We start from the raw sequence: 16,056 nt of genomic DNA on the forward strand, positions 1-16,056 counted from the left end.
TTAGCAGAATATAATATTATTATAATCCGGATGCTACTTATTCTATCCTGGGACCTGGGACCTCTTTGAATTCCCAATATTTAATTATTAAATTGAAAGCACTATATTCAGAGCAGAGTTTTAGACAAAAACTGAGATTCTAAATGAAACCTGAGGCTCATCCTGTAGGAAGTGTCTTCTGGAAACATATGTTACATGACACATGTACCTCATCACTCAATGATATAATTGACATTTCCTTGTTTTTATTGGATTCAGCCTGACCTTTCATGAAACTGGTCTCTTTTGTTTTCATTAATTTATTTGGAAGATAATGTGGTCTGAGGGCTAGACATGGAGCCAAGAAATGCCATAGTTCTAATCCCAGCTCCATAAACGAGTCTCATTGTGGTCCTTAAAAATTAATAATTCCAAGATTTGTACCTGCAGAGTGCATCAAATTAGGGAGCAGTCCTGGTACCATTCTGAGAAGTAAGATGTAAAAATACGAAGATCACAAATGCATGAAATGTTTACATTTACTCTGGACACCATGTTTCCAAAATGACTGACATCTTGGTGGAACAGCTAGTCCGAAAGAAGTGTCCAGTCTTCCTGTCAAGAAAAGAAAATATTTGCTCTTTAAGAAAAAATTCTACTCGTGATGTGTGTGGGACTAGAGAGGTATAATAAGTGTGGCTTACATTACGCAACAAGAGAAGTTATAAAGCAGAGCGCGGTACATGGAGTTGTCTAACAGCCGTCTTGACCGAAGCACTGATTCCTTGCTTAGCTTAGCTCTGAGTGTTTTAACTGCAGGGTCCTGTTGTTTCAGTAAAATTTAAGAAAAATTGGATGGTGAAAATGATGTTCTTGGCTTTGCAGGCAGTATAAAAACATAACCACTCACGCTGATATCCCAATATCACATCTCTGAGGATGTTAGATGCACAGACATTGCTGTTCACCTGGTAAAAAAAAGATGAGGAGTGAAAAAAATAGCCATCAATGTGTCTTAAATATACCAAAAATTAAAGTTTATTATTCCAAGTCAATATGCCTTTATCGATGATTCAAAACAGGAATCGGAGAACACATAAAAATGTATTCCTTTATATCGTTCTAAATATTTAGCATTTTATCCTCAATTTACAGAAGAGGAAGAAAACATTTTAAAAGTATTCATCCAATTAATAAATTTACACTTTGCAAAATAAAGTAGTATAAAATATAGTTAACATTATTTGCATTTATTTAATAAATGCATTACATTAAGAATAGTACCAATATTTTTTTTTAGTTTTCCTTTGTTAAACTGAGAGTAAATATTATTTTTAAAATTTAAATGTCCATGTGTCCTCCCATCCTTGCTCCTTTCCCCATACTGCAACTCAAAGTGCTTCAAGCACATGAACTAGCCTTGTAAAATAATGCTTTGCTGACACAAATGACAATAATTCAAAGAAATATTAAATTTCACTTTACAATCTTAAGGGTTTTTAAAAAAAATAGAAATTTGTTCGGAAAGTAATAGTTTGGTGTTTACTGAACCTCAAGCATTTAGAAGGAATCTTTGATCTCTTGTTCACTCTCGTAAATCTCTCAGCAACAAATCATATTTTACCAGCACAAAAAATCAGGTCACAACCCTCTACTGCTCAGAGAATTTTTTCTATGTTAAACTTTTTTAAAAAGAGCGTCTCCTCTAAAAACCCACAATATCTTCCTGCAGTTAATTATCATAATGTTTGTGTCTTCAGGCTAAGCAAGAATGGAAAATTCAAAGACAAAAATTAAAATTAAAAAAAGAAAAAGGAAAAAGATGCTCTTTAAGATTGTCTTCTGGCAATTTTATTTTGTAAATTCAATTCATACTTGAAAATAATTTCCTAGTCGTCTTCTGTGAATTTTTTTTGAGACCATATGAAAGTTCAGCTAATTTTTTTCCTCTTCTTTCTCTGCCCACAAATCTAGATTTTCCTTTGCAGAGCTTATTAAATACATTCAAAGATTATCACAATATTTCCTTATAATTTTGGAGAAAAGCAAAACAGAAACAAAAAGTTCTGTCAACTATGTTATACGAATAAGAAACAACATGATTTGCATTACTTTCTTTCACTTGCTCGTTTGTTCTTTGGGCAGCTCTGCCCGTTTATCCTCCTCTAAACTGAGAAACTCATCACAGAGCTACTCGTTCTCGGCACAGCCGTGCCCAGAAATCCTGGCAGCAGGGTCTATAGGGTAAATGAAACACACCTAAGGGAGGACCATAGTGCAAGAATTGTGTTAAATGTGTCTACTTTAATTAGTCTCACTAAGAATTTTATCCAGACTTTCATGGTTCACAGCAACTAAAAGTTATTCAGATAATACATTAGAATTGATTCAAATCAACAATTTGTTCTATGAAGAAGACCATTATTCTTCAAAATATTTCATGTCTGTGTTATAATGAAATAACACCTATGTGCATATTGTGAAAAAATGTTAGATTATATTAAGCATTATATTCTAGGATTGTCTCTTAAGTATAGGAATAAAAGAACTAAAATAACGATAAGGGTACGTCTTTTATAAATCGTACCATTCTATTTCAGCATTTGAAAAATGCCACGTTTCACGATTTGTATCTTATTAATTCCCTTTTTTGTAATGTATCAGTGTCATTATGTCCATTCTAGAAAACAACAACACATGAAAGATATATTTCCCAGGCTGGTGTATATTTGGTCCTAACTTAAAAAAAATAAAATAGCCAAGGAAGTGTGTAGGTTTTGGATAAATATACATGGGACAAATAAAACAGATCTGTGATGAAATAAATTGTTTGCATGTGTGGCCAAAAGGGCTTACTCAGTCAGACATGTGAGCTGAATCTGGCCCTTGCCCTAGAAATTATCCCAGCCCATGTCATGCTGCCCACAACACCTCCCAACTCTGCCAGAACAATTTAACTCTGCACACTTGTATGTGGCAGCTACTATGCTAGGCTCTGTTCTAGACACTGCCGGTGATGCCAAGGTAAGATTCCCCAGAGAGCTCACGGGGCAGCAGGCATAAGTAGGTTCAAATCAAAATGGAGTAAAATCAAAATGGAGTAAAGCATAATTTATGAAGCTCATGAGGGTTCAAAGGTCAGAGAGATTCTGCCCACTTTAAGGAGGTGAGAAGATAATAAGAGTTTCTTGGAGGAGTCTTTCAAGAATACAGAGGATTTCAAGTGGTAGAGATAGGGAGAAAGCAGTCTAGAGGCAGGAGACCCAAGAAGAGGATGTAGGGGGTGAGAATCTGGTGTTAAGCTCAGATAAGGAACCGGATTAGAGACTTGTTATGCCTTCATTTCTCAAGCAAGATTTGAGCCAATTAAACCATGAGCAAGACGGCTTGGCCACAGTTAAGAACCACTTACTAATAATTAAAAATGAAAATCTCTTTCATATGACTGGATACAGCTCCTTAACTCAGTTCAACGGAGCATTCAACATCAATATAATTTGATGACATTACTTAGAACTGATTTTATTGCTTTATATATTTTTGAAACTGGACGCTTTCTTTTGTATGTATGAAATAATTTAAAGTGTAACCTACCTGGGCAAGCAATAATCAAATGGGACATTTCTGTTTCATTCATGAAATGCACATGAGTGGAATCTGTACTCTACCAAATAATTTTCTTATTCAGAAAGGTAAATTTCTTTGCATTTCATAGACCAAAAATCCTAATTTCCTTATTAGCATTTTTGTTTTTCTATCAGTATTATCTAGAAGTCAAAACTAATCTATACATACTTAACAACGCTTCACAGGAATGGTATTTCATAAGTGTGACTCTCCTGCTCCGAAATGTATTGGGATTACATCTGAACCTATGTCTACTACATGTACTCAGGAGGAGGAGTGAATTTTATCAATATAAAAGGAAACTATAAATTAATATGAAGGTGTCACAATAATTCACAGATTTAAGAAAAATTTTATCTTTACTACAGTTTCACAGAGTTGTATTACCATTCTTATTATTTATGGGAAAACTGATGATCATCAAAGTAGAATAATTTGCCCACAAACTAGTTGCCCACAAGCATGGCCATTATTCAAATACACGCCTATTAAATTCCAAACCACATATTCTTTCCATTATATTACAATATCTTTCCGAAAGAAAAGAAAGACATGTCAGGTAAGACATGATTGTTGAATTATGGTGTTTTATTTATATGTCTATATACAGATGAAAATTATTACTGGGATTCATTTACTATTGGTGTTTTGTCTATTCCTTTTAGGTTGAGCATAACAGTATAATTTTAAGGTATGAAACAAGCATAGCCTATTTCATAAACAAAAGAAAGCAGATTATGGATATTCACTCATATCATTTCTATTGTAAAATCAATAAGGCACTAAATATTTCACATCCATAAGGATATAAACTCAGCAGTGTTTGGGATTGGAACATCCCAAATTTTTTCCCAAATCTGAAATTCATTTTTCCAAGGAATTTTTCCCATAATTTAAAAGCCATGTTTTGTTTAAAAGATAATAGGGAAATTTAATCCAAATATTTCTGATTCATTTATACACAGACGCATCAAAAAAAATCCTTTGGTAAACGCTATGATGAATAAAAATATTTTTGAGGACTGACTAAAACATTTTGATTTTTTTCATAAATAAAATGATCAACTGGCTATAAATTAATTCAATACTTTGAAAACCAAGGAACTATAGGGAACACACATATATAGCAAAAACTCAGAAGTAAGGATGGAAGGGGAAAAGGAAAGACAGAATGAAAGGATGGAGAAAGGAAGGTGGAGGGAGGAAAGGAGAGGGAAAAGGAAGCGAGGGAAAAAGAGAGGGAGGTGATTGTCTGATATTTTCATATTGCTTTACAGCTTCAAATAGTCTTTTCACATGTATTACCTCATATTTCTTTTACTTTTCAGGTACGTCACATTTCCTCTCAACTCTGAGTTTGATGTCATGAGTTCTATTTTATAGCTAACTAAACAGATTCAGATTATTACCTAAGGTGCCTGAGGTCACACAGGTAGTTGAAAGTGAAAATCTTAAAACCTTTCTGAAACCATGTGGGGTATAAATCGTGGAGTAGCTGTGATTCTCATCATACCTTCTATGCCAGGCATTGGGCTTTACCTCTCCACCGCTGGTCCTCAAACTTCAACATGTACCTGACTAACCTGGAGGTCTTGTCCACACACAGATTGCTGGGCCCCATCCCCAGAATTTCTGATTCAGGAGGTCTGAGGTGAAGCCCAAGAATTTGCATCTCTTGCAAGTCCCCAGGTGATGCCAATGCTGCTCTTCTGGGACCACCTTTGAGAACTGCCAATACAGCCAGTCCTCTGGAGGATTGGTTTCTGGGCACGTGGCCTCTGTGAAGGAAGTCTTTGTGTCAGCCACTACTTCTCACAGCATGTGTGAGCTAGAGCTACAAATAGGAAGCTGAATTCGGAATGGAATCTGATTTCTTTCCCCTTCCTCAGTTTTCGACTTCCCAAACCAGGAAGAATTCCCTTTAAAATTGGCCTGAGTGGCACATCAGAACATGCACAATCCAACAACCAACACACACCGCCCACCGCCAATTCCCTGGTCTAGAGGCTCTTTCTGCCTTCCGTGGTCACCCAAGCAGTGTCATTTCAAGGATTCAAATTAGTACCTTCCTTGCCTCTCAGTCAAACTGTTTGCAATTCTTCTAGGAAGATTTCTCCTAACAGTTCCCTTGTCCAATTGTAAAAAATTGTCCAATAATTTTTTCAATAATTCCTGAAAAGCAATCATTGGCTTCTCAGTTCATTGAGTAGAGGAGCCCACAGAAGTGGAAGGCAGTCTAGGTAACAGTTGATGGGAGGAGAATGCAAGTCCAGAGGCCTGGTTTGGGGGGATGGTAGAGGGGAGGTGATGATGGGAGGGGCAAGAGGGAGTGACAGCCAGAATAATATGGCCCTGGGTCTGGGAGGTGTGGGAGAAGGCTTCTGAGAGGACTGAGAGATGATACAAACACAAGCGAGACTAGCTTGCCCCAGTGGATGAGTCCATACTGACATAAAAGACCTTCCACGTTCATAAAGCTCCCCCAACCCTCCCCACCATACAGAGTGTGCCTGGTGCAGCCTTCGATGGGTCAGACTGAGTTTTCCAGGGCAAGAGAACACTCTCAAGAAAAGAGCTTAGCTGATATTCTCAGGACATCATCAGAAAAGTATAATGTGTAAGAAACGAGAGTATTGATAACATTTTTAAAACATTTAACTCAAAAAATATAAGTCTTTGGGACTTCATGAATATCTCTGCGTCTTGGGCCTGTTCAAGAAGTCCTGAAAGAAAGGAGAATTGGTTCTATCTTTTAACAATCTCCTATGCTGTTTTCTTAATCTGTAAACTTTAAATAACAGGCAAAGACTCAAGTTCCTCCTGATCCAGGGTCAAGTGAGGAAGCCGGGACTGTAACTCTCACTGTCATTTATTATTCCTCAGTATCTCTCCGTGAGAAATATTTGGATGAATGACAGGAAGCATCGTGAACCGTGCACCTGCAAAAGATATTTCACAGATTTCTCTTTGGACATTTTGTTATTTTTCTCTGAGCTGATATCCTTTCCATTTTATGCAGGAAAGGTCACTAAGCATTTCAAAAGCATAAACATTTCACTTTCAAAACTTTTGGTACTTCAGTTGTAATATTGTTATTATGGGACTATGAATCTAAAATAGGATTAACTTCTCTGCCCAGGCCCTATCAGCTGCAATTTAAGAGATGTACCTTTCAGTTCCCACCCTAGGGGCCCAATCAGCTAGGAAGAATTATTCTTTATCTTGTGCAATACCCCCAAGTCTCTTAGGTCACAAATCACAGAAAGGAAACGTGGTTGCATTTTTCTGGGGAGTCAAGAGATATCCTCAAAGTACTTTTACCAAATGCATTAAAGTCATCAACGCAAATCCTTCCTAAAAGTAATTATAGTTACATGCAGTCAATGCTTTTTTGGGTTATGAATCATTTTTATAAGTAATATGGCATTTGATCATCTCAACAATTCTGTAAAATTATCCCATTTTGTGGGTCGAAAAACTGAGGTTCAGGAACATGAAGGGACTTACTTTAATGAGCTAGTCAGAAGATGACGGTGGGGAATTTGGAGGCGCTCCAGGCTCTAAGACTGGGCCTTTGCACTGTACCTGCTTGCTGTCTAACAGAAGCATAACTCTAAGATCACCTCCACAATCACCAGGAGGCAGAGGAGGGGAAGTCACTCTGGGAAGCGCAGAGCTGACCCTGCTGCATAACACTGATTTCCATAATCCTCCTCCCTTCCTTCCCTTCCTCCACGTCGTTGTTATCATCATGGTCCTCTTCGTCTAGACAAAGTCTAAATTGAACAGCTTAGCTGCTAGCGAAGGACAAATTCCTCAGGTGCCAGTGCTAAAAGGACATTATTGAGGTGAAGGATCCCTCTCACTCATCACGAGTCACGTCAATTCCTCCTTCAGGCTGGATTAGGTATTGGAACTCTGTCTGAGTTCTGCATTGAACCTGGGACATAGTGTTCAAAGTTTCCGCTGAGAACACACAGAGAGGACGTTTTATCAGTGACAAGTCAAAGAAGCCTATTCCGGTTCCTCTAGGAAGAGATGCAGTGCCTAGATGTTGTTGTTAATCATTTCCATTCATAAAACTTTCTGTACTCTAAATAAAAATGTTCAAATATTTAAGAACAAGTCCAATGCCATAAATAGATGTGTTAGGGCTGTCACGACAACATTTAATTTCATTAACCATATGACGGACCAGAGAGATGAGCTCTCTCTTCCACCTGCATCCTTGACCTCTAACATCCCAGGGGTGCACCAGGCAATGGAGGGTGCTGGCAGCAAGGTGGGGGAACAGAGGGGCGAGGGGTCACTACATCAAACAGCCTCAATGAACCAGAAGGGGGATTTTTCCATATTTTAGGCTGGATATTTGGATTAACTCTCAGCCAAAGCCATTTGTCTTAAAACAGAACATTCCCCTCTTTCACATTTGATAAATAAAAGCCTTAGGTTTAGATTCTTTCTGATTTCACTGTTCCCTTTTAAGTTTTACTCATATGAAATCCAGGGTAGGCTGAAAAAAACCAAAGCATAGTGCCCCCTCCAGCTCTCCCCCATGAGCCCTAAGACTGCCTAATGATTTTACTATTTAGGGAAGATGATATTAACCTAATGCAGGGCTTTTTTGGGAAAAATCTGCCTGCATTATCACTGCATGACTCTGAGCTAGAAACCCCTGTACCTTTTCCAGTGACAAGGGGAGGAAAAAGCACGTTGCAAAACACATTACTCAAAAAGAACAGCTTAGGCTTACAGTAGAGAAGCAGTCTGCAGCAAAATAATAATAATGACAACAACAACACAGGAATGAATTTCTATGTAAGAGTGTTGGGTTGTGTCTAGAAAGTAAACTGAAATCCATTAGAAGGCAGGACCAAGTCTTACCTTCTTTTAATCTCCCTCTGTGCTTGCACAGTGCCTTGTCTAGGAACAATATGCAATAATATTTGTGTGTGGTTCTCTATTGGCTTTTTTTATTTTCTCCAGCTGACCATCTGACTCTCCTCACCAATCCCAGGGCAACTGAAAACCTGAGACAGAGACTGACCTGGGGCTGAAAGAACAAGTAGATGTTCTTGCCCTGGGAGTAATTCCAAGATCACCTTGGCTCCTCAGGATGCCTTGGGCGTCAATCAGTATTTGCCAAGGTGAAACAAGGATGCTCATGTGATTTACATGCCAGGTGTTCTACTGGGGCCAATTTTAAACATGAGCAGATTGTTATTCATATAGGGTATCTTTGCTGAGAAAGCCCCAAAATTCTAAGGCTTGGAGACAGGTCTTCTTACTTCCTGTTTCTCAGAAAACTTCTTTTTTTGGTTTGGAAAAGACAAATTCCCTTCTACCTTTAGGTACCTGGCTCAAAATATACAATTTTAAAAAGAGAAGAAAAAGAAATGAAGATTTAGGGATTCTATGTTAGGACCCAAATGCCACTGAGTAGCCAGTTGGATTTCTCTCTATAATGTTCTGCTTCCTCGAAACCCTATAGAGTATTATAACCGTGATATATTTTGACTTTTGTATGAATCTATGTCAAGCTGTGCTACTTCACCACCTGATGATCTTTTTCTAAGAGGAGAAATTTTGCTTTATTCATGTTATACCTCTTAAAGCACTTAGCACACTGCCAACTTCCTAATAAGAGTTGAATAAATATTCATCATCATCCTAGCCTGTATTCCCTAGAAAAAAATTGCTTGGTGCAAAATATTATGTGTTGGGGCTGGCCCCGTGGCCGAGTGGTTAAGTTCGCGCGCTCCGCTGCAGGCGGCCCAGTGTTTCTTTAGTTCGAATCCTGGGCGCGGACATGGCACTGCTCATCAGACCACGCTGAGGCAGCATCCCACATGCCACAACTAGAAGGATCCACAACGAAGAATATACAACTATGTACCGGGGGGCTTTGGGGAGAAAAAGGAAAAAATAAAATCTTTAAAAAAAAAAATATTATGTGTTAATACTTTCTTGGGGAGGGAGTGCATTTCCTTTGGGAAGGAAATGCAGGAAAAGAGGAGTGAGTCAGGGAAGGAGGGAGAATAAATATGACATGGGTGTGATCCACCCAGCTCCTGATTGATGTCAAATAGCCCTAATCATTTGATCTTGCAGAATTATCTTCAGAGAGATCACGTGAACGGCCACATCCCTGGACAGTTCGTCCAGGGGGAAGAAAGAATTTTTTCAAGATCTCCTAACTGTTCTTGGCCAAAAGTTGGTGGCCCCATAAGCCATTAACTCCCCTAACTGCCAAGTTGCATGTGTCCAGGCTCTGAGTATGTCTGCAGCACCCCATACCTGACAGCCACAGGTAAACCAGAAGTTGATTTGAGCCCACGTAGAGTTAGTCACAAAACATTAACTGGGGAGGATCAAGTGGCCAAGAGCTCCAGTGACAGTGAGACCAAGAGAACCTCAGGTGGGCTGAAGAGGTATATGATACTTTGGTCAAAGTTGTTAGAGCTCTTAGACGAAGGACTGGCTGAAAAGCAAGATTCCATTAAACTGTTTCTGAGGTTTATTGGGACAAGCGCCACTCAACCATACTTGTGCTATGCTGCTAAGGTACTGCCTTGGAACCTTTTTATTGCAAATGTTCTTAACATTTAGAACAATCTCATGTACACTCTATATGAACCATATGCGCTGTGAAATGTGTGTGCTAAAAAAAATGACACAACATAGTGCTAAGGTCAAGTTTGTCAATTGAACACTACATAGCGGAACCATACCTCTAATGGGACAAATGCTCCTTCTTCTTCAAGATTTTCCAACTGTGAAAAATAGTGGAAAATCCATGAGAATTTGTACACAAACACACATGAGCATGGTGGAGTAGCACATTTATTTATTTATTTAATTTATCATTATTTATTCCATACGGGTAAATACAATCTAACAAATTATCAAGTGAGAGTCTACGCTGACCCAGACAGGTACTGAAGACGCATAAATAAGAAGCAACCCTGCTTTCAAGTTTCTCCCGCTTGAGGAGAATGAGTAGACGGCTATACAACCGTCAGAGTATTAGAGTTTCCACAGTGAAGACAAACCCAATGGAGGAAGTGATTCACTAGGCCTTGGAAAATAAGGGAAGTTTTCAGAAATGAGGCTACATTTAGGTGAGGTTTTAAAGAACCAACAGAAATTTACTAGGAGAAAGAAAAAAGGAATAACATTCTAGACAGAACCAACAGCTGGAGAGAATGGCTCCTGTCCCGTAACCATGATGTCAACTGAATAAGAAACACTCTTCTGGGAACATAATTTACATACAACGTTAGGGACTCAGAGTTTCTTTCATCCTATGGAATTTGAATTTGAGTTGGGGTAAAGAGAAAGATTCAGCCTGAAGTAGTATTAGAATGAAAGCCAGAGAAGACGCTGGTGCTTAGGTCCTCAGGGCACACCCAGTGTGGGAAACTCTCCTTCGACTCTGCTTCCTATGAAGCCTCTTGCACTTTGTCTAGTTTCCCAGGAGAGCTCAATTGTTTCCACCTGTTCAGGGGGTGGGGGATGGGTGGTGAGCAAAGTAAAGGCATGAAGAGTTTCAGAAAATTCTGATGGAGGTTAAAAATTCTGATGGGTCCCACCCCCTCCCCCTCAACTAATCGAGAACCAACCTTGTGCTAAGGTCCTTCATCTTCTTTAATGGTTATGTGGTTTTTTGTTTGTTTTCAGGGAAAGATTCTCTCTGAGCTAACATCTGTTGCCAATCTTCCTTGTTTGTTTGTTTGTTTTTCTCCCCAAAGCCCCAGTGCATGGTTGTATATCCTAGTTGTAAGTTCTTCTAGTTCTACGTGAGACGCCGCCACAGCGTGACAACTGACAGATGGGTGATGTGGTTCCATGACAAGGAAACGAACCCTGGGCCACCAAAGCAGTGAGAGTGCTGAACTTTAACCACTAGGCCATCAGGGCTGGCTCTAATGGTTGTTTTAAAATATAGCAACTTAGAAAAACCATAAAATTTTTAAAAGATATTTTCTTTGCTGCTTTTTTTTCAAACTATTAAAAACAATGTTGCCTTTTTCTTTTTTTTTGTTTTTGAGCATTGATTTGTATACCTACTTATTTACCAGCTCATAGAACAGTATTAAACTCTTCTCCACCAAACAGGTTCAGTAATCCTCTTTGTAGCACAGTAAAGAGAAAAAGAAAGAAGTTACGGAAATTTTATTTGAGGAATTCTACAAAAAAAGAGCGAATTTTTTTTTAAGTATTTATTACATATTGCCTTTCCCATCTAAAAAATCCTGCTTTAACTTAGAAAAACTTGACGAAGTTTTTTGATGAAATAATATGTTATGTAATCCCAAATAAACTCTTTTTTGGGGAGAGGAACTAGAAGCCTACAACAGGTTGTATTTTACTTTGAATTGATTTCTGAACGCTCATGTAATGTGCTGGCACAATCTACTAAAAAAGTAATAATTATTTTTTATTAGCTCAGAAATGCCATAATATTTAAACTTCACAGCTAAATTTCTGTGGTGAAAATCAAGTACCTTTGGAATATATTGTTTAATTATACTACCAAAGGTCAGAAATTTAGCTCAAGAAAGAAATGCAGTTTCCTTCTTAGACTGTGAACCATTTTTTGGTGCAAAGACCCGCATCGAACATACATCACAACTATTCAATGTTAAATCCTGTAAAACTGCAATCAACCTAATAATGAAAACCTGGAATATCTCTTTTCACCGATTTACATAGATATTACAACTTCCCTTTTATTCAGAATTGCCGCACCCATAATTTTTGTGTTTTCCAGCACATTACAACACTGTGATACACCAGAGGTTATCACGAAAACCGCTAGATCATTTCAGCTGCTACAAAATGCAGTGGCAGCTTGCTTGCAGAAGGGTCCCAGCCAGATGGATCATATTAACGTCTGGGCACTAAGGCTTGCACTGGCTACCAGGGTGTTTCTGGATGCAGTTCAAAGGGTTTCCTTTGATCTATGAAGCTGTATACATTTTAAGCCAAAAACTATTTATCCTAAAGTCACCCACAGTGGGCAAGATGAAACAGGGGACCATTGTTGAAGCTGCTAGCATCATAATTCAAAGTTAGTACCTTTCTCGGGCAAGTCCACCACGTTGCCGTTACCCGGGAAATTCAGGCACACTTTTAAGTCCACTCTTAACCGGATGGTCTAAGGTAGAAGATAAAGGTGTAACTTCCACAGCAGAACGTTTTCTGTATTCTAAGATAAAGTGCAATACTTCGATATATTTAATTTGTATTTTAATATGTTATATATCTTGATTAAAGTATGTAATTTTTCTAAAAAAGGAAACAGACATCTTTATTAATTCTGAATGATATTTTATATGAACAAAGATTTATTATTATTTTAGATCACTAAAATTAAAAAAATCAATCTAAATAACCCATGGTTTGTTTGTTTGTTTTTTTTTAAGAAAAATTGAGATCGCATGCAAATAAGCCAAAAAAATCGGAAAGAATTAAAATCACCCATCATTCTACCACCTAGATATTCTGGAAGGTTTTTAATGGCCTTGAATTCAGCCAGAGATTATATAATTACCATTAGCTAAATTAAGAGACATTCATTTAGCTCTTTATTTATTCATCAAGTACAACACAGTGCTATACACTGAGTTAAAAAGACAGATAAGATTTGGAATTTGATCTGAATTAAGAAGAATCATGCAAATAATTAGTTACAATATATGTACTAAAGTGTAATGATTGTAATATTTGAAGAATATTTAAAGAACAGTAGTGGCCCAGAGGACAATAACCAATTCAGTCTGGGTGGGGAGCTGCTTTCAAAATAGTATTTAAGGAAACGATGACACTGAAGCTAGATCTTGAAGAAGGAATTGAACTGTGTCAGGCAGACATGGGTGGAAGGAAGAGGAAAAGCACTCACTCTGGGCCTAGAGTGCCAGATTCGGATCCTAACCGTCTATTGACACACACATCTGAGTGACCTTCTCTGAGTTACCCAGTTACTCTGTGCCTCAATTCTCTCATTTCTACAAAATCAGGATAATAGTATTTTACTTCAAAGAGTTGCTTGGGGGTTAAATGGGTTAATCTGTATGAAGTACTTAGAACAGCTTTAGCTATTACTATAGAGATATGTGAAATATCATGATGCATTTGAGGAACTGAAATTTCTTGGGCCTTTGAGTGCAGAGAAACAGCTGGAGAGTTGCACCAAATGAGAATGTGTAGCGAATGGGGGTCAGATAATGAACAAGCTTAATTACCTGCCATGCTGAGGAGTTCTGACGTTATTCTGTAGGCAAAGGAGAGCCAATGAGATCTTTAAGGCAGCAGAGCGATATAATAAGAACTGCCATTCAGCACAAGAATTTTGGCAGCAATGGAGAGAATGAATCATTAGAAAGAAAGAAATTGGCGTTGGGGTAATAGTTCACAAACAAATTGCTACCACAATCATATATTAATAGCACGAAGGAAGCCCTGACTGCATTTTCCAATTTTTAATGAAAAGCTTAAAGAGTTTAAAATTGATGTTATGAAAAAAACAGAGGTAAACAAGATAAGAAACAGGCCCCTCAATGCCGTTTTTCTTCTTCCCTTTCTGTAAAACATGCCACATATTTCTTAAATCCTATTTGTATCTCACTTCCTTGAGGTTTCCTTTCATTCGAGGCCTACAGCCAGGGCTGGACCTCATTTAAATCTCTAGAAAACTGAGAAAAGCTGTAGGTCTAAGCATATGGGTTGCCTTCTGGAAAGGAAGAATCAGAAGTAAGAAGGCACAGGGAGAGAAAGAAACCCAGAAGTTTAATGAAATAAGAAGACCAACTTCACTAGAATCAGAGACTGTGATAGGAGCCTCCTGGGAATAAATTTAAACAAAACAGCACTGTGTTTTGGCTTTTGGTTCTCCGTGTATTTCCGCGTTTGTCAATCTTCCTTATCTAAATTATTTTTTGTATAAAATTAAAAACATTTCGCTACATACTTTTTTGGTACTTTTTAAACTCAGATGATGTTTCTAGGAAAAATAATCGAAATTTTTCTGATTGATCTCTACTGCAACTATTGGCAGAGGTTAGAGCCATTTCATGTATAAAGTATATGTACTTTTTTCTTTTAAAATATGAAATGTCCTTCTCATACCTAATAAATACAAACATTGACTCAAGTGCTCCAGTCTTTTCAAACCTAAATAACGCTTCTAGTCTATATTAAAAATTAACTGCAAACTTTCTCTAAAAGGAAATTCTACACCAGAGAAATGTAGAAAGGAAAAGCTCTGGTGAACAGCAGCGAGCGGGAAGACTGAATGGTGATCCGTCTCTGGGTTAAAAGTTATAACAAACCAGCTGCCTGATCTGGGATAGGGTTTTTCATGCTAAGGCTGGGTAGTGGAAAATCTTAGGGAGAAATTTTCCATTCATTCACATACTTCACTGCTTAGAAATATGAACCACCTGTAACGGGAGCCCCAGGGGATTAACAAAAGTCGTGCAGATTACCCATTAATGGCTCAGACCCCCTCCTGTTTGAAATTGAGCCCTTTTTTTCCCTCTGAACATTTCATGATCTCCTCCACTAATTATTTGGAATTCGTTTGTAATAAATGCCTTATGTTCCCCTTCTGAGGCATGCTCGTTCACTAGCATTTCACTTTTTCTGTCTGATGTGAGCACCACAACAGAATTCCAAATGAAGAAAAGATAAACTTTTGGTTGAATTGTGTTTGTTTTACAAAAGGAAAAGAAGGAAAAGTGTTTATTTGGGCTGGGCCGGATGGTCCGGTCCTTGCATTTTCTCCAGTGATTCTTTCATTTTTTACTTCACTGCAGACAGGAAATCCTTTTTAATTCTTGAGGAGAATCTAACTTATCCTTGGACTGAGAGTACAAAGCTTTAAACAATTTGTTTAAAGATGCCGTTTGATTCTTTAGTCAAAACACATAGAGATTTGGATCCAGGACTTCAGCAAAGTTATTGAGCATCTGCCTTTGGGCTATGGCACCATGTCGGTATTTTCAAAGACCTATATCCCTGGAGTGTTTCTAAGAAACCCCTAGTGTCTGTATCTGTATGTTTAGGTGCATCACATTTATTTCATGTTCAGGAAATAATTTTATAAGATACATCTCAGTTCCTACCAATAAATAACTAGAAGATCTTTCTGGTCACTGCTTTATCAGCTTCTAGACCAGTGGTTCTCAACTGGGCGTGATTTAGCCCTGATAGGAGTACAACTTCTGAGATCTTAGAAACACAGAAAGCTATGTCGCGGATACTGCAATGATGCTTTCAGAATGGGCTATGGCAGAGCAGCTTACCTCCTGTCTGGATGCAGGAGAGTTTTTAAAGTGACATCGAAGAAACATGTTCAATGGATGTTGCACTTGGTGCCCATCAAATCTGGGCTCAGAAATCCAAGAGGCGAAGTATTGAAGGGATCACTTGTTTTGTTTATTGAAA

At 38.0% G+C, this 16,056-nt stretch overlaps 1 long non-coding RNA gene across 2 annotated transcripts; it reads left to right on the top strand.

The window, feature by feature from the left end:
• The first annotated feature begins 2,902 nt into the window (after nucleotides 1-2,902).
• On the top strand, nucleotides 2,903-7,725 carry LOC139073394 (uncharacterized). 2 transcript variants are annotated; one of them, XR_011522065.1, is made up of 2 exons: nucleotides 2,903-3,003; nucleotides 4,935-7,725. It is a non-coding gene; the product is annotated as an uncharacterized lncRNA (long non-coding RNA). The 2 variants fall into 2 exon arrangements; XR_011522066.1 differs by having other exon boundaries at nucleotides 2,904-3,003; nucleotides 5,213-7,725.
• Nucleotides 7,726-16,056: the final 8,331 nt, after the last annotated feature.

The sequence above is a fragment of the Equus przewalskii genome, chromosome 9 (assembly GCF_037783145.1).
Source record: "Equus przewalskii isolate Varuska chromosome 9, EquPr2, whole genome shotgun sequence".
NCBI lineage: Eukaryota > Metazoa > Chordata > Mammalia > Perissodactyla > Equidae > Equus > Equus przewalskii.